This window comes from Lissotriton helveticus, chromosome 7, assembly GCF_964261635.1.
Source record: "Lissotriton helveticus chromosome 7, aLisHel1.1, whole genome shotgun sequence".
Lineage (NCBI taxonomy): Eukaryota > Metazoa > Chordata > Amphibia > Caudata > Salamandridae > Lissotriton > Lissotriton helveticus.
In genome coordinates, this window is record NC_136068.1 from 1,082,121,472 (window position 1) to 1,082,141,111 (window position 19,640).

At 48.6% G+C, this 19,640-nt stretch overlaps 1 protein-coding gene across 2 annotated transcripts in view; it reads left to right on the forward strand.

The window, feature by feature from the left end:
* RPTOR (regulatory associated protein of MTOR complex 1) overlaps positions 1–19,640 on the forward strand; it is a 2,181,859-nt gene that overhangs the window by 139,255 nt on the left and 2,022,964 nt on the right. The window lies entirely within an intron of this gene.

A 19,640-nucleotide genomic window follows, 5' to 3' on the forward strand; every position in this document is an offset into this window, starting at 1 on the left:
AGAGTGACTGTGAGTGCAGAGTGACAGTGAGTGCAGAGTGACAGTGAGTGCAGAGTGACAGTGAGTGCAGAGTGACAGTGAGTGCAGAGTGACAGTGAGTGCAGAGTGACAGTGAGTGCAGAGTGACAGTGAGTGCAGAGTGACTGTGAGTGCAGAGTGACTGTGAGTGCAGAGTGACTGTGAGTGCAGAGTGACTGTGAGTGCAGAGTGACTGTGAGTGCAGAGTGACTGTGAGTGCAGAGTGACTGTGAGTGCAGAGTGACTGTGAGTGCAGAGTGACTGTGAGTGCAGAGTGACTGTGAGTGCAGAGTGACTGTGAGTGCAGAGTGACTGTGAGTGCAGAGTGACTGTGAGTGCAGAGTGACTGTGAGTGCAGAGTGACTGTGAGTGCAGAGTGACTGTGAGTGCAGAGTGACTGTGAGTGCAGAGTGACTGTGAGTGCAGAGTGACTGTGAGTGCAGAGTGACTGTGAGTGCAGAGTGACTGTGAGTGCAGAGTGACTGTGAGTGCAGAGTGACTGTGAGTGCAGAGTGACTGTGAGTGCAGAGTGACTGTGAGTGCAGAGTGACTGTGAGTGCAGAGTGACTGTGAGTGCAGAGTGACTGTGAGTGCAGAGTGACTGTGAGTGCAGAGTGACTGTGAGTGCAGAGTGACTGTGAGTGCAGAGTGACTGTGAGTGCAGAGTGACTGTGAGTGCAGAGTGACTGTGAGTGCAGAGTGACTGTGAGTGCAGAGTGACTGTGAGTGCAGAGTGACTGTGAGTGCAGAGTGACTGTGAGTGCAGAGTGACTGTGAGTGCAGAGTGACTGTGAGTGCAGAGTGACTGTGAGTGCAGAGTGACTGTGAGTGCAGAGTGTGTGCAGAGTGACAGTGAGTGCAGAGTGTGTGCAGAGTGACTGTGAGTGCAGAGTGTGTGCAGAGTGACTGTGAGTGCAGAGTGTGTGCAGAGTGACTGTGAGTGCAGAGTGTGTGCAGAGTGACTGTGAGTGCAGAGTGTGTGCAGAGTGACTGTGAGTGCAGAGTGACTGTGAGTGCAGAGTGACTGTGTGTGCAGAGTGACTGTGAGTCACACACCACCAGCCATCGGTGCACGCATCAATTGTTAACGCATCCACAATTAACTATTGTAGCAATCGCAGTATGGTACACTTTACTTTTAAACATATTCATCTAAAGCACAGCATGCCACCATTGGTAAAATTACAATCCAACCCACATAATTCCACTACACACCACATGCACACACTCCATAACACATGGCGAAAAGACATTGCCATTTACAATGCCATTAGCTCAAACTCGAATAAATCCGAGCCCGATTGCATTTCTAATGCTTGTTCTGTATGGCATTCCAGTGAACAGTACCTTAGTAAATAACACTCCGCAGCACAATTTGAAACAAGTTTTCTCCAAAAACATACAAACCATTGAAATACCATGCAAAAACAAAGGTTACAGATAAGTTATAGTTAGGAAAACTTTATTTCTTTTTTTAGTACAAACCTTACTTGAACTACACAAACATTACAAATGTACACACCACCTTAACATAAGTATAAGTCGCCCACCTATGTACACAGTTTTACTTTTCATTTTCACTTAACACACTACCTTGAAATTACTTACTGTAAGTAGCACAGCTTCGTACTCCGTGTTCTCACCTCACCTCACCTCACTCGTCATACTACATTAACTATTACTCAGGACTCTACCATGCACCATGTTCTAAAAAATCCTCTCAATTGAGCGGTCATGAGTGTTGTTAAGTAAGCTACGATTTCAGATGGTATGAGCAGTGTCATGTCATTTGCAAGGGTATAACCATTGTATTGAGACCGGTCCCAGGATGCTTGTTTCCGGTCCAAGGAAGACATGGCTTGGCAGTTCGGGCTGGACTGTTCCCATGAGGCACAGGGTCAGACTGATTTGCATATAGGCATGTCTGAACTGGGGTGGCCAAGTGAGCTAAAGAATGGTGATGGATTAAACCCAGATCAGTTGACTGGGGGTGAGTGTTTGATTTGCTCAAGCGCTCCGTCCATCATCCCCTTTTGTATCGCTTTGTTCGCCCTCAGTGTGGCAGGGTATGCTCAGACGTGAGTCCCTTGCTCACTTGGCCACTGGATTCAAGATAGCCTGGCTGATGAGGATTATGAATACGAAACCGTTCCCAGGATGCTTGTTTCCAGTCCAAGGAAGACATGGCTTGGCAGTTCGGGCTGGACTGTTCCCATGAGGCACAGGATCAGACTGATTTGCATATAGCCATGTCTGAACTCGGGTGGCCAAGTGAGCTAAAGAATGGTGATGGATTAAACTTAGATCAGTTGACTGGGGGTGAGTGTTTGATTTGCTCAAGCGCTCCGTCCATCATCCCCTTTTGTATCGCTTTGTTCGCCCTCAGTGTGGCAAGGTATGCTCAGACGGGAGTCCCTTGCTCACTTGGCCACTGGATTCAAGATAGCCTGGCTGATGAGGATTATGAATCCGAAACCGGTCCCAGGATGCTTGTTTCCGGTCCAAGGAAGACATGGCTTGGCAGTTCGGGCTGGACTGTTTCCATGAGGCACAGGGTCAGACTGATTTGCATATAGCCATGTCTGAACTGGGGTGGCCAAGTGAGCTAAAGAATGGTGATGGATTAAACCCAGATCAGTTGACTGGGGTGAGTGTTTGATTTGCTCAAGCGCTCCGTCAATCATCCCCTTTTGTATCGCTTTGTTCGCCCTCAGTGTGGCAGGGTATGCTCAGACGTGAGTCCCTTGCTCACTTGGCCACTGGATTCAAGATAGCCTGGCTGATGAGGATTATGAATCCGAAACCGGTCCCAGGATGCTTGTTTCCGGTCCAAGGAAGACATGGCTTGGCAGTTCGGGCTGGACTGTTCCCATGAGGCACAGGGTCAGACTGATTTGCATATAGCCATGTCTGAACTGGGGTGGCCAAGTTAGCTAAAGAATGGTGATGGATTAAACCCAGATCAGTTGACTGGGGGTGAGTGTTTGATTTGCTCAAGCGCTCCGTCCATCATCCCCTTTTGTATCGCATTGTATTGAGAAGGCGTGACTTACTGTTAATGAAATATGACGAGTGAGATGAACAGTTTCAAGGTGGTGTGTTAAGTTGAAATGAAAATGATAAGTGACACTGTGTACATAAGTGGGCGATTTATAGTAATGTGAAAATGGTGTGTAAATAGTAAATTAAAGGTATAAATGTAACTTTAGAATTTCTAATGTTTGTGTAGTTAAAGTATGTTTTTGCTTGTATTCATTTTTATTGGCTTTTAGTGTAAACAAATGAACAATACAACGGTTTGTCTCGATATACTGATCACATTGCCCCTTTCCTCCCCCCACCCCTCCCGCTTACTCCATCATACAACTTACAGTGGACAGGGTATAGAAGATTTATGGATTCCATTCAGGGGAATGTGTGAAAGGAGTTACCCAAAGTACATGTGCCTCGCAGCAGGGAAGTCCCAGAGTACCACCACCCGTTCCACCCCATCCCCCTCCTACCCAATCCCTTTCTCCACCATTCATTCCTCTTTCCTTTTGTGCACTACTCATATATAGTCCTATACGTTCTTCAAGGTGGCTGAGCATCCCGTGCCTCGAGTAGCTCTGTGAGCATAGCTGACCATGCCTGTAGATCGTCTGTCAATTTGTTGTCCCTTTGAGTCTTTCACATATGGCTTTCCTTTGCCACCACCCATTCTGCCATGCTCCTTAGCCATACATCCACCTGTGGAGGACTAGTGGAAAATCAACGGATAGCCACCCACGCTTAGCTGGTACCAGTGCCAGCATTACAAATTTTCTGCTATAGTGTTTATTCTTTTTTACCGGGAGCAGTCCCAGTAGGTGTGTTTTAACATTCTTGGGATGTTCCGCCCTGTGGCCACTCTGTCGATCGGTTACAGTCTCTCAGTAGACACCCATGTTGGGGCATCCCCATAGCATATGCATAAAGTCCTCCCCTACCGCATGACCGCGCATGCAGGAGGTGCACTATATTATACTGTATCAATTTAAATCTTGCATTGGTAGAGACCTTCCTAATTCCCTCATACCCGCCCTCCTATTCTTGATCTGTGAGAGGCGTGCCCAGTGTCTCATGCCATCTACTCTGAACCGGAAGGTTCACACCGGGAGATCCTCCTGCAACGCCCTCCTTGTGTGGTTGATCAATCTCCGTCCCCCGCCATATCAAGCAGTGTCACAAGGGTTCGCAACTCCTGAGGCGCGTTCGTAAAATTTGTCCAAATCCCTTGGAATGAGACATTGATTTTGGCGAATTGGAGAAATTGTCCTGGTCCCAGGGCTCTGGTCAACGGACATTGTCTGCACTATTGGGTGAACGGGTGGAGCGACCAGATGTTTCAGTTTGAGGCATAGGTGACCAGTCACAATCTACATGCCAGTGCCTCAATGGCCAATGCAAAGAGCAGTGGTGAAGGCAGGCAGCCTTGCCTAGTCTCTCTGAACGGGGAGAAGCGGTGCTACACCGTCCTGCCCACCTGCACCCCAGCCACCGGAGAAGTGTATAACAACTTCATCCAACAAACTAGAGTCTCCAAACCCCATCCTACGCAGTACCTGCCAGAGGGACACCAGTCCAAGAAGTTAAATGCTTGTGCTATGTCACTCAGTGCCAGGGCATAAGGGTCATCCATTAGAGCTGGAGCGCGCATGACCAGAGCAAGGCGTCTCAGGTTGCACTGAGTATTACAGTGTGGGATGAAGCCACACTGGTCCTCGTGTATCAGCAGCAGCAAATACTCCAGTAGACTTGTAGCCAGAAGTTTGCAAAGTATTTTTATATCTACATTTTGCTTAGTAAGGGGGTGATAGGACGCAACCTCTTAAGTCTCCTTATTCGGTTTGGGTAGCATGACTATGCAGGCCTGCCTCATTGACTCTGGTAACTGACCTTGTTCATATGCCTCATTATATACCTCCAGCAGGTGGTCTGCGAAGGAACCGACTCTCCGCTGATACAGTTCCGCTGGGAGGCCATTTCCCCCGGGGGCTTTGCCATTTTTAGAGCCCTAATCGCTGCCATGCTTTCCTCCTTCATGATGGGAGCCTCTCAGCTGTTTCCTTACCTGATAGGCGGGTCATCTTCAAACTGGACGGTTAGGACTCCCCAGCTCCTTGTGAGGTATCAGCGGGCTCAGCATGCACTCCCTTCAGGTGTGTTGCAAAGACATCTGTTATGTCCTGTTGTGTTTGCACCTTCCTTCCCTGTGCGTCATGTCCCCCCCGACCGCCAGGGTCCTCTGGGTCTCACTGCGGAGGAGCGTGCTCGCCTTGTCTCCCTCCGCATGGAGGCATTGCCTATAGCTGGTGTGCACAAACTTATCCAGCCTATCCCAGGTCTCCAGCAGTTTACTCTTACGATCCTTCCACTCTGCCAATCGTTGCGACTGCATAACCAAACACCCCTTCAGTGTGCCCAGGCCCTTCTCCTGCACATCCAGTGACTGTGTTAGCTCCTGTCTTACGCCATACATGACTTTTATACATTCCTCACGGAGAATGTAAATGTAAATGTAAATGTAGTATACTTGTAAAGCGCACAGCTGCCCCAGCAACGGGGCGTCCCGGCGCTGTATAACTCTGGGGAACCCGTCCTGGCTTTCCCTGTGGGATGGTCCCTTGCTGGGAGTCCCCAAGGTGGAGCCAGGCATCCCTGGAATTGGTGGGGCCGTTGTGGAGATTAGGCAAGCTAATGCCCAGAGTTGCCGAGTGGAACCCCTGATTAGAGTAAGCACCGAAGCGAGAATTATCGAGTCCGCTGACCAAGGTCCACGACCCTGCCGCGTCGGGAATTGAACCCTGGTCCCAGGCTGACTTCTGCTCTCAGGCCTGCCGCCTCTAACCAGTGAGCCACACTACTCCACTAACCACTTTCATTGCATCCACTGAGAGGTTCATGCAGCTGTAGTACCCCAGTCCCGCACAAAGTAAATATCCAGCAATTCTGAGACCTTATGTGCAAAAACTGGGTCTACCAGTGCCTCCCCCTCCCTAGCTTCCAAAGAGGGACCCGAGGACCCCTTCCACCAACAATGTAAGTGACCAGCATGGTGGAGTGATCCGTGAGTTATTGTGCCAGATATGACAGAGCCACCACATTTTTAACCATGCTGCCGTATACTAGACAATAATCTAATCTACTTTGTGATCCCGCCGCTGGGGTGTAGAATAAATAGACGCGATGTTGGGGATGCCGCACCCTCTATATGTCGTGCAATCTCAGCCCTCCTGTCACCTCCTGTGGGGCTCCAGTCATGGATGGTTTATTATCGAGCCTGGGGGGGGCACCGGTCCCCGGGGCCATGCAATTCGCAATTCAGATCCCCCCCGCTACCACCATTCACAGCTTTGTAAAGTGGTTTTAAATAATCAAACAATAAAGTCAAATTCAATTTAATACTGTGTTGAGCCAGTCACCTGCATCTCCCGGGGTGTTGAAAAAGAATATTTTCCCATTGTATTTCAGTCTGAGTTTAGCCGGGAAAATCAGGCTGTACCGTAGATCCAAGTCTCGCAAACTCGTTTTTATCGACATAAAGTCTTTGTGTAGTTCCGGCACCTTGCGAGTGTAATCTGGGAACACTATAATGTTTCTGCCTTAATATTTTGTAGACCCATACACTCGAATATGCTGCAGCAGGGCATCACGGTCTCTTAAATTTAAAAGTCTGCTAATAATGGTGCGAGGAGGTGCTCCTGGTTTAGACACCGGCCCGATGGGCTCTTTACGTGGTGAAGAACTTCAAGAGCTTCCTGAGCTTCAAGGAGTTCATGATCTAGTCTTCCAAAAACAGCTCAGCTTATTGCCCCTCAGCTCGCTCTGGGAACCCCATAAATCTTAGATTGTTCCTGCTGGAATGCCCCTTCCGAATCCTCAAGTATTCCCCTGCAGGAGCCCAGAGAGACTGGAGCACAGCCACTGCTCCATTCAGGGCCTCCAGCTCTTGCTCTTTCAAATTCCCTTCTGTGTCCTTGACCCTTTCTGAGAATTTCCGAAGGTCTGCTTCCAACAAGTTCACTTCTGTGGCCACAGTGTCAATCTTAACTAGCAAAGCTTCTCGAGAATCCCTTATCTCTGCCATAAGATCCCCTTTGGTTGGAGACTCCTCCACCGGCGTCTTTTGAAGCAGTTCCCCAGCAGTGCCAACAGCATAGGAAGGGTGTAGTTATTGATCTTATTTGATTGCTTTGTCTTAGCGGGCCAGTCTTTAACCATCCTTGCAGGTGGCGTAGAGGGCTACAATAGGATCGCAGTGCTATGCTCACATGCTATCCGAGCCTGTTGCGGTTAGTGTGATCTACCCTGGGCACTCTCTGGCCAGAGCACAGGTTGCCTCAGACCAGTGTACACCTCCAGGTCCCCTGACTCCAAATGTAGGATCCGCTACTCCCCAAGTGCGCCAGCGTCCCCTTGCTAACCAGCACCAGGCCAGGCCCACACCAGAAATGCACCGACCCCGCCAGGCCCAACTGGAAAAAGAATGTCACTGCCAAGTCTGGATCCATGCCCTCCTCACAGGAGAGGCAGTCATGGCCATGGAGGAGCGCATTCTCCCACTCCCCTCCCTCGATGCCAGCCAGGGGCCCACAGTCTCCTCACCAGCTCCCCCGGTGGGCCACAGTCTCCAGGGGTCCAAACTGAGTTCTATTGCTTCGCACAGTGGAGGTTATCTGTGCTCCCAGCACCAACTGGACTCCTCCTCAGACAGGAGAGATCAGGTGCTCATAGGCAGCACGGTCCAGTCATAGCCATCATCCTGCTGCAAATTCACTGCCACTCTTTGAGCGCCTCCTTCCCCTTCTGGGCGCAGGGGCGGCTCAGTGTTAGTCCCGCTGAGCTGCGAGGCCCGATCCAGCCCCTGATCCGCCACTGCACCTCAGGGTCACTGTGCACAGCAGCCTGTCCAGCTGCTCTGCAGCCAATCGTCCACTGCGGGCACACAGCCTAGCCAAGCTGCACCCCCAGGGCCTCCGATGCCACGCCGCAGGCCTTCCACTCGGGCCCTCGCTGTGTCTACGTGCCAGGCATGGCGCCCGGCGACGTACTGTCATGACCCGCTGTCAGACCACAGCACTTTCTGAATGGTGTGGCCGCACAGCCTACCCTCCGACTCTGATGCGCAGCTCAGTTAGTCCCAAACCCAGCTCTCCAATCTCAATGAGACCTAGCCGCCAACCACATCTGGAGCGATCTAAAGTATGTGAGATGTCTGAATTCCTCATGTAATTACACGGGATGATGGGTGGCAGACATATCCAGGGACGCAAACATCTCAACACAGTTGAAGGTCCAAGGAATGTCATTGATGTTCGGTAGAGGCTGACTGTCTACTCAAATGTTACAATTTAAATCCTTGAGGTCAACACACACCCTCAAGTACCAATATGACTGGCTTCAACCATTCAGAACTCTCGGTTGGCTCTAATAATTGTCAAATCACACCATTTATGTATTTCATTTACATACAATGGAGGCAAGCAAATGTAAAATGAGAGAATGTGGCACTGTTGATTAGTATGTAGAGACAAAATTACTCTTTCTAGCCGGACTGGACTGGAAACCAGACTCCGCCCTAGAAAAAAGGTTCAATTCAATACCACACTGCAGGAGGCCACAACTAGAACAGGGCCATGGAGCTGGAGGCATGGTTGGGTTATGGCAGCCCATCCTATAGTGAAACAGCACCCTTGTCTGCAAGCCAAGGGGAAGGCCCAGCATGGCATAGTACTGCTATTTCTTATACAAACCAATTAAAGCAATTTTGGACCGTCTGGGTGTCTTTTTGCTTACTTTTATATTATTGCCATACATCCTCAAATGCGTCTGTAAAACTGTCCATTTGTCCTGAATTATTAAAGCTACTGCCCATATACCAAGTGGTCACCCTACTCTGCTTAGGCAGCTGTAATTGGAGCTTTTCAGCTGACCACTACCGGAAGTGGCGTTACATGTGCCGTAGTCCACGTGCCGATTTCGTACTTCGCACCACACAGTCTAAGGCCAGGTTGCCTGGCGCAGAGACCTCAGGGGCGGTGCAGTGGGCCTTGCACTGTCGATAGCGCGCTCTTCCATTGGTCGAGCGCTCGAAGCGAGTGGAGAGTGCTCGAACCTCCGCGCTATTGATTGATCTGACTAATACAGAGGCATAACACCTAGCCGGGGTAGCGCTGATTGAGCACACGGCGGGAGCGGCCCCCGCCCTCAAATACATTTCTTCAAGAGTACAGCCTGCGTGGCCGCCTGTCCTTAACCCTCCACTCCCGGCACCTTCCAGCGGGTTACTTCCGCTTCACCAGGCGATAGGCAGCTGGCCCTTTCACGGCTATAATGAATTTCGTGCCGGTGGTGCCAGGTGCCTGGGTTAACATTTGCCACACGTGGCTGACATTGCCATTTTTTTATTGCATTCAAAAGCGAAAGAGTGATTGCGGGGGGGGGGGGGGGGGGGAGGAGGTTGGGAGGGTCTCTGTCGAATAGTCGCATTATTTATGTGTGCAACAAGATACTTTTATAAATCCGAGCTGCTGCTTCAAAAACGCGCATTGTTTCTTTATAAACCCGCGTGGTCTCAGCTTCATCCAGGATCCGCCACACCTGGGCTGAAGCACTGCACTGGAAACACGTAGGTTGCTTTAGCCCGCGGCGTCGCGTTCTGCTGCTAAGGCAGAGTTAATGCACTTGTCGCAGTTGTTGAAACTTACAAGGCCGATTCTACCGGCATACAGCAAATATCGAAGACCTGGATACTTTTGCATCCCTTATTGGAGTTAAATTGTTATAAAAGCAGACCATTACACCCTGTGTCACTCTGTTCTGCACGACATTCACTGTTTGCCTGCGTATTCCATTTCCATTTCAACAAACTTTATTTCGGTCATAAAAGGCCATAAAAAGTAGAAGTTCATACGCAAGTATAACATTAATAGACACATTTTGATGGTATATTGATTGTATCATTCATAATAAATCCAATAGAGCATTTTAGTTTGTCCAGTATCTTTGCAGCAATTAAAAACAGAAATGATTAAAATCAGATAAAAACTGTTACAATTTTAAGACTAAAAGTAAAAAGTGCAAAGAACATTTTTTACAGTTGGAGAGAAGTGTTTAAAAGGGCCCTATGCTTGTGCCACATAGCATTAAGAAAACAGGACACGGCAAAGACTATAGGGGGAGGGGGGTCAGATCTTAGAATTCTATACACCTCCAGGCACTGTGTACAGCCCATGTTTGTACATCATGTTATGAGCCAATGCTGTCTGGCAGATTTATAGCCAGGGCAAAAAAAAAAAGAACCTGTATATCGGTCCTATCAGGGCTGTTGCAGGCAGGACAACCAACAGGGGGAACTTTTGACCATTTGTTCATGAAAGTATTAACCGGTAGGGTCCCCATTCTAAACTGGATATACAGCTTCCTTGCCATGGGGGGCTGTATGTCATCCAGAAAAGACACAAAAAGATACTCGGTTTTTATGTTAAAAAAAATCAGCTGTTAAATGCCCAAGTTTGGTGTTCACCTGCAGATCAGCTAGTTTGAGTGCTCTATAAGCTCTAGCAAGTTGTCGTCGAGATATTGTTGGGGACACTTCCTTGGGGTTAATCCACAGTTTGAACATGCCTATTCTGTCACAAGTTGCTTTGATGTGCTTAAATTAAGGCAATTTTCCCACCCCTGGTAGTCCCAGGACCCCCTTGAGTCTGATCTGGTAGGAAGCTAGTTCGGGGGTCACCCACAGTCTGCACCAGAAGGTCAATGGTCTTAGGCCAATTTCTTCTGCGATATGTTTAACTCCTAGATACAGGCACAGTGGAATAAGGGGAGAGCTGGCCGGCAAGCCCAAAAGCTTTCTCATAATTTTTTTTTCTATTTTGGCCAATCCGCCAATCCGCCAGAGGGGCGGTGGCCCATAGCTCTGCCCGTACATTACAGTGCTCCTTACTTGTACTTTATAGATTTCGGCAACAGAGCCTGGCGGTTTGTATAAGGAGTTCCTAAATGATTTGGAAATACCCCCTGCCAACTACGCTAGCCTCAGGCCTGCTTTATCAAATTGTGGGCCCCAATCAAACGTTTCAGACAACGTAACGCCAAGGTATTCGAAAACAGTCACCCTCTCTAAGAGGGGGCCATTTAGGGAGGGGTTTGGGCGAGATGATTTAGCTGGGTTGAAAACCATAAATTTGGTCTTTGTTGTGTTGATCTCTAGCCCTCGATTTTTACAGAATATAGTGAAACTATCTAGGATCCTTTGGATGCTCATGGGAGACTTGGACAACAACAATGTGTCCTCCGCGAACATCATTGCTGGCACCCTACCTTGCGTCAGCTTCGGGGCGTCATTGTCCGCTACTTCGTTTAGTTGGGCCACCAGAGCGTTGATGAAAAGGCAAAACAGGGTGGGGCCAGTACACACCCCTGTCTCACTCCTCTGTTTACTGGAAAGCGAGGGGTCAGTTCTCCAGATATCCCAAACCTAACTTGGGCAAAGTTACCTGTGTGCAATCTCATGAACATTGACAACAGGTAGGGCGGAATACCCAGCTGCTAAAGAAAATCCCACAATTTGGCTCGGGGAACTGTGTCAAAGGCCGATTTGAGGTCAACGAATATCAAATAGAGGCTGCCACCCTCTACTGACACCATCTTCCAATAAAAAAGTTGGAGCCTGAAGAGCTGGTCAATGGTGGAGGTGTTCTTCCCGAACCCAGCCTGATACACACTCAGGACTCCAAGCTCACCCATCCAAGAGTGGAGACGCTCAAGGAGGATCCTGGCGAACAGTTTCTGGGTGACATCTATAAGGCTGATCATCCTGTAATTAGTGGGCAAGATGGGTGAGCCTTTCTTGTACCCTGGGAAGATTTCAGCCCCTAGCCATGTACCCGGGATCTTCATACCTAGAAAGATAGCATTAAAAGTTGCCCAGCGATAGGGTCCCCAGATGTTAGGCTCCTCCCTAAATAAGTCCCATGGGATCTTGTCTAAACTGGGGGCCTTCCCTATGGGGAGTTTCCTTCTTGCATTTGTGACTTGTGTTAGGGTGATACATTGGGGGTCTTTGTTAGGGTTCCCTGGGATTGCTGAAGCAGTTGCATCTTTGGGCTCTGTGGGTTCCTCGGTTGAAGAGAGAACTTGGAAGTGCTGTTTCAACGCTGCTGCTGCGATATTTGGCTCTATCGCTGAATTCTCTATACTACCATCTGTGCTCACTAAAGACCAGAACTTCTTAATGTCCCTACTGTAAAGTGCTGCCTTAATGTCTTCCCACCTTTCAAGCTCCCAGTTCCTCTTGGCCAACTTGATACAATCGCAATACTGGGCCCTGCTTGATTTAATTACTGGTCTATCTTTAAGCTTGATAGCATCTATAAGGGTGCCCTTTGCCTTACGGCAAGAGTTGTTCAACCAGGTTTGCTTGACACCCTTGATGTGCTTAGAGCGTATCATAGGGTAGAAGGTGTTGGTCAGACTGGTTGACAGTTCTTCATGCAGTGCCTCTAATCTACTGATGGTTAGTGGAGTGTCGAGGGTTGCAGCAGCCAGATCCATTTCCATTAAGGGCGGGATGATTTTAGAGTATAATACGGCCTCCTTGTCTGGTGACTGCTTGAACTTTTCCCACCTGATTTTCCTCTTATTATTAGCGAGTATTAGGTTGGTAGATACAAGAGTACCAGAAGACGTAGGATTGTATATTTCTGGTGGCTCAAGCTCCAAGGTCAGGGCATTATGGTCACTGTCGGATCTAGATACGACAGCGAAGTCGACCACCCACCGCCACATGCTTGTCTCTACTAAAATATAATTCAGCAGGGAAGATTGTACTGTTCTATTAAAGGTTAGCTTCCCTGGCTGCGCAGACTTAGTAAAGTCATTACAGGCCCTCAAGGAGTGGGTTAGGGTTGCTGCATTTATCTGGAGCACCAGAGGGGTCCAGGCATTTACCAGTGGGACTTGCGGGTCGGGGATTAACCAGAGACTCTCCTCATCGCTGGAGGGGGCATCCGTGGGGGCAACCAGGGGCTAAAATTGGCAGTTAAAATCCCCCCTAATAATCAATCTAGCATTCAGGAGAACTGTATCAATGAAGGTGTTAAGTAGGTCTATCGTCGGGGATTCCTGGGTAATATTTACAGGACGGGAATAAATGTTAATAAGTGCACGTTTTAGGCTGGAGGAGAAAGTGAGTACGATTCACTGCAGGTCGCGTGCAATCCAAATGGGTGGCAACACAGGTGCATAAGCCCCCGACGGCCTGCCTCTTCCCCCGGTTGTGGCCTTCAGATTAAAGGTTGCGAAGCCTCCCCTCTCTATGTCCTCTCTGGCCCAGGTCTCCTGAAACATACAAACATCGTGGGTGCCCACAACCTGTCCCCAGTCTGGACTGTGGAGCTTATTTTTAATTCCAGTGATATTCCAGGACAAAATCCTTAACTTATGGCCGGCGGAGGTGTTACTGCCATACACATCAAGATGGTGGTTGTTAGGGCTACAAGCGACAACTGGCTGTGCCATAGGAGTAGTTTGATCTTCCTCCATTGCGGGTGCTGGACTAAGAATTACATGGTCCATAAGAGTTGAGGATGGGTTATTTAACATGGCTGGTCCTAGGCCATGATGGTCAAGGGCTCCCCTGGGGGGTGAGGGTAGCTGGACCCCTGATTTGTGATCTTTACTACTGGGGGTATGCTGTAACGGTAGCCCACTAGAGTTCACCCCAACTCCCCCCTAGGGCCCCCCTTCCCATTGCTGGAGTTAAAGCCCCCTTGCAACCCGAGTCAATCCACCTCCCCGAGAGGCCCATATCTATTGGTTACTGGATGTTGAAAAGAGGTCTAAAGGATTGGCCTACATTTTTATATGGCTGGAATCTGTGAGTTGGGACCCTAGGTGCTGGATTCCAGGGCAAGATGTGATTTCCTGGGTAAAAGAAGTCCAGAGTATGAGCTCGAACCTCGGTATGTGGTGCATGGGTACTGACGAAATGGCCTGCAATATTTTTTATAGTCAGGGGATTGCTAAAATGGATGACAATACAATCTCCTTGGGTTGTTTTTGGATTTTTACCCACCCATCCCACTCTTCGGACCAATAACATTTCCCCAGACCCGTCATAGGAGAACTGCTTCTGCCTACTTCACCAAAATAGGCACTTGTTCCTGAGCTCTAGCTGCGATTCTTTCTGCCCATATTTGATCTCAGGGACTCCAGTTAGAATCATGACATAAGGGAATGAAGCAGGGGTAGGTTTATAGTCGGTGTCGGCAAGAGCACTGGTCCTGTATCCTTGGTCTCTGCTGGGTAAGGCTTTTCCCTGTCTCTCCTCTAGATGTGTGGGCCATTTTCTGTGTGAGGCCTCCTTAGGAGGGACAGGGCCCAGGGTTGCCCTTGGACCAAGGGGAGGATAAATACCTTGTGAAGCCCTCATAGGCCACTTTTTGCCAGTGGAAGATTGGGCCATGCTATTGGTCTGAGTGCTGCAGTCTTTCCTCTTCCCTGATAAAATGGTGGTGCTACCAGGGGGGTTGCCCTTGCTGCTTGACCCAGACTGTTGCCCTGCGTCTAGGTACTTGAATATGAGAGTAGGCTCTTCCTTTACAATGGCTCTCATCCGGTTCTTCAGCGCCACTATCAAGTTTCTCGACCACGGAGGACAGTCCGAGGCTGTCAAGGGGTTGGTGGGGAATTCGGTCATTCTTGCACTGCTATCTATTTCAGCGAAACTGTTTGTTGTAGCTGGGTTTTTCCTTCTCTTGGTTCCTGTCGCATTTCCAGTCTTATGTTAGTTAGTCTTGAGGGTGGAAGTGATGGTGCCACCCTTGCGTGTTGTTGGCTTAATTGGGGGTTGTTGAATTGAAGGTAAGAATGACTCTACTGTTGTAGAGAGGGATTCTGTTGGTCTCAGTGGGGTGTTTGGTTGGGGAATAGGTGCTTCAGGCCCATTTCTGAATAAGTCTGGGGTTAGAGACTGGCGTCTCTTCGTCAGTTCTATTTCAGTTGAGACCACCCCATTAGCCCACTGGAGCATCCTGTCTATTGAGGTTTGGGGCAAAGGGTCCGAAATAGGGGCCTGGAGCCCTTTTTTAGCTGTACATATGCGCCTAACCATGTTCGATTCTTTTTTTTTTTTCCTTTTAAAAAATAAAAAGAAAGAAACAGGGGAAAAAACAATAGTCGCCCCTGGTACAAGCCTATAGGGCGTTGGTCCACCTAAGGCACAGAACCAATGTTACGATTTAAAAACGGGAGATTGTAGCTACACAAGCTATATGCCAATAAAGAAAACACCACAAATGTAAGCTAATAATGATGAGGGGTCAGACTATACATAAGATGTATACCTCCGTTAATTGAGTGCTTGTTATGAAGCAGTTCCGCAGGTTTAGGCTTATGGAACACTGAGTTACAGGTGCCCTAGAACCGCCACCAAGTCCAGCTGAGGGATACAGGGAGCAGGCCAATGCGGCAACAGGATAAGTTCGATATGCCGGGAAAAAACAACTTGATTGATAGTCGCGAAGTAATCTTACTAGTGTGTCTGGAGTGGAGATTTAAAAGCCAAGGGGGGTGGCCCTGCCCTGCCTCCTCCTGGCACTGACTGGCAAGAACGGGCCCGCCCTTGGCCAGGCTTTGCCCGGGTGTGGCCCACGTGCATCCCATGCTGCGGGGGGGCGGCCGCACTTAAATTAGGGCTGCAAGCGCAGGAGTGGCGTGGTTGCTGTGCGCCGGCGGGAATCCGTTCCCCTCACAGGGATGCCGACAACTGAAGGGCTGTCCCCCTCACGGCGAGTGACAGCCTGGAAAGCCGTTCCCCTCACGGAAAGTACAATGCGCGTCCCGTGCTGCGGCAGGGCGGCATCACTTAAATTAGGGCTGCAAGGGCAGAAGTGACGTTGTTGACGTGCGCCGGCCAGTGGCTGCTGGGTAGTGTAGTCTCTTGTGGGGGAGATGGAGCCGTTCCCCTCATGGCGACAAAGGTGCATGCAGACAACTGAATGGCCGAAGTGAAAGCCTGGAAAGCCGTTCTCCTCACTGCAAGTGCAATGCGCGTCAGAGGGCGAAAGCGCTTAAATTAGGGCTGCAAGTGCAGGAGTGGCATTGTTGCTGTGTGCCAGCCAGGGGCTGCTGGGTAGGGTAGTCTCTTGTGGGGGAGATGGAGCCGTTCCCCTCACGGCGACAAAAGTGCACCGAAAAGCCGTTCCCCTCACGGCGATGCAGACAACTGAAGGGCCGTCCCCCTCACGGCGAAGTGAAAGCCTGGAAAGCCGTTCCCTCCACGGCAAGTGCAATGCGCGTTGCCCCTGCGTATTCGCTCTTCTGCGTTCCCTCTTGATCACCTTTGTTGCATATGTATTCTCTCTCTAATCCTGCCATTCTTTAATTCGAATCATACCCCGCCCACTTCCCTCCTACTATTTATTCTGTAACATCCCATTGCTCTTTCTACATCTTATCTTTTTGTGTGTTCTCTCTTGCACGCTTTCACATACGGCGCGCTTGCTCTTCCTTCTGTCATGCCTGTGCGCATGTCTAATTCGCTCTCTTTTTTCTGCACACTCGTTTCCTCTTGTTTCTTCTCTCTAGCATCACCCTCATCACACTCTCCCAACGAGTCTTCCTTCTCCCGCGTGTGACCCTACTTGCACCCTCTCGTATCCATCTCCGTTCTTATCTTTGTCCTTTTCTGCTTTTCCCTGTTTCCGCCACACACTCCACTCCTTTGTGTCTCCCTTCTGGCCTCTTTCCTACTTAACTTTTCATCCTTTCTCCTTTGATCCCATTTCCACCTTCTCACAACCCCTTCGAGCACTGTTGTCTTAACATTTGTTTCTGTATGTCTGCCCTGCCACCTCTACTTCGAACCGCAAGCAGTAGACCTTTGCAGTAGTTTCATATGTTAAGGAAGTCAACCTCGTATATAACTGTAATACTGATATCTCCATATCAGTTATACATCCATACTTGTAAGGTCAAGAAAATGATGAACAATTTTCCTTAGTCTTTCTCAAAGCGTGCATGTATGCTTGGCTTTAAGTAGACTGAAAAAAACTAAGGGGCCTCTCAAAGGGGCGTGGCCGATGTAATTAAGGGCGTGGCTTGCAAATACGGAAGTAAAAATCTGTGCTTGGCATAATGTGCTACCCGACTGGTATTTTGCTGCTTCTGTCATCGTATACAGATGTATAATTAAACAAGTAATGTTACACCTACACGTAGCCAGGGCTATTGTCTTTGCCAACGGTTGTTAGTTGTGTCAGATTAATAAGCAACAACTATGGCTTCATTGTATAGAATTTTGAAACTGTTTCTGTTTTGAAATTACGAGACTGTGAAAGAACTATAGTGAGTTTCTTTGAAGTTACTTCAAAGGCAGTGAAGGGTGGTACTGCTGCAGAGTTAAGATTTTTTCCCCCACCCTAAGGGTAAAAATGGAGTGCCCCCTAGAGATCCGTCTCAGCAACAGCACATCCTTTTTAGAACTGTCGGTGCTGAGCTGCGCCAGGACCTGGCCCACTTAAAGGCCTATATGTATGTAAAAATATTACCAACTGGCGATAGCCAGTAGATAGTTATGGTTAGGACTAAAGTTTCCCTAGGAAAAGCATTTTTTGTTTTGCCAATAACTTTAGTGCCGCTTGATGAATTTCACCAAGTTTTCAAAATATCTCCCCCCCCCCCCCCATTATTATTATTATTACTTTTTTTTATTAAAAAAATAGGCCAGGCCCCGGGGAATGGGGTCCTGTGATGATATCAGCCTTGGATTGGATGGGCGCTCGGCCCCCTCCTTTGAATGTAATAATAAAATTTAAAAATGCCGGGACCCTGGAGATGGGGTCCCTCGGGCTGAAATCGGCCCACGGAGTGGTGCCACGTGGCACTCCTCCTCTAAAAAGAAGAAAAAAACATGGGCATGACGTCGGAGGCCCACCCCTCTCTGCAGCACTCTGCAATCGTTCCTCTTGGCTCACGCTGGTTGGGAGATAAAGTCCCTTTGGCTACAGAGGGTCCTTAGTGTCCAACAAACCCTCCAGTTACCTCTAATAAGTCCCCACACAGCTGGATTGCTGAGAGTTTCTCGGAGGCCACACCCCCTTCCTCCACTAATCATCAAACGCAAATGCCATTAAAAAAACCCATAGAAATTCACTGAAAAGAAGCAAAGGTTGCAGAGACGTTCTAGTTAGGCTCAGATTTCTCACTCCGCCGCAATGCACTGCTTATGACCTCACATATTATATCACTCATGACATGATCAGTGACGTCACTCAGGACATTACTCATGACATCATTCATGACATCATCTACAGAACCACTCAGATACCCATTCACACCCTCATGCAACTTCTCATATGCTCACACATACCCATACATCCACTCACATACCCATTCATAGACCCATACCAGTACTAACATACCCAAACGCTCCTCCATAGAGGCACTCACTCACACACCCACCCACTCACTCGTACAGCCACTCACACAACCATTCACTCACCGGTACAGCCACTCATACAACCAGTCACTCAGCCAGTCACGTAGCCCCACACACACCAATACAGATACACACCCAGTTATTTACCTACAGTTGCTCACCCACCCATGCAGCCTTTCAACAGAGCCACTCACACACCCCTATAATCACTCGCACACCCACAAAGCAACCACATAGCTATTCACACACCCATACAAGCACTCACACATCCAATCACTCACCGATATAGCCATTCACATACACTTAGTCTCCAATGCAGCCACTTACACACCAAATCACGTAACCCAACATCCATTCAAACAGCCTCTCACTCACTCATACAGCCACTTACACACCAAGTCACTCAATCATACAACCATTCAGACACTCATTCACTCACCCATACGGCCACTCACACAGCATCTCACTAACCCACACAGTTATACTCACACCCACTTATACACCCATATACACACCCATACACCCATATACACACCCATACACACAAGGATACAGTCACACAGCCACTCACATGATATATGTTAGAAGTAGTATCACTCTGTAGTAGTGCACCCAGTATACTAATTTAACTTGTATAGTAGGTTACTCTATATGTTTAACACCTATAAGCTTTTAAAATCGCACTCACTTTGTCATCAGTGATTTCACTGACTATGTCATGATTGACGTAATATTTGAGGGAATAAGTGGTGCATTGTGGGGGCTTAAGTTATAGTTAGTTCAGGTAACTGTAACTGCTGAATTTCAAAACGATACCCTTTCTGGCATAGACTGACTTATAAATTATGTAAAAAAGAAGCAGAGAACTCTGGGTCCCTGTGAGGTGAGCAGATTTAGAGTGTTGCTGTAGTTGAGGGGCCGAAATTCAATTACGAGTTCCTACGTTCAGACCCAAATCAGCTACATATCCAAGGGCGGTCATTTTTAAACCGCTGCGTCATCAACATTCGGAGCAAATTTTGGCTCATATGAGGAAGGTTAAATCAGTGACTTGGGAAGGTCATAGGTTTTCTATCTCACAGGATTTTGCCAGAGACACTGTGATTCGAAGGAAAGGGTTTCTCAATTTGCGGAAACGTCTTTTGGAAATGAACAT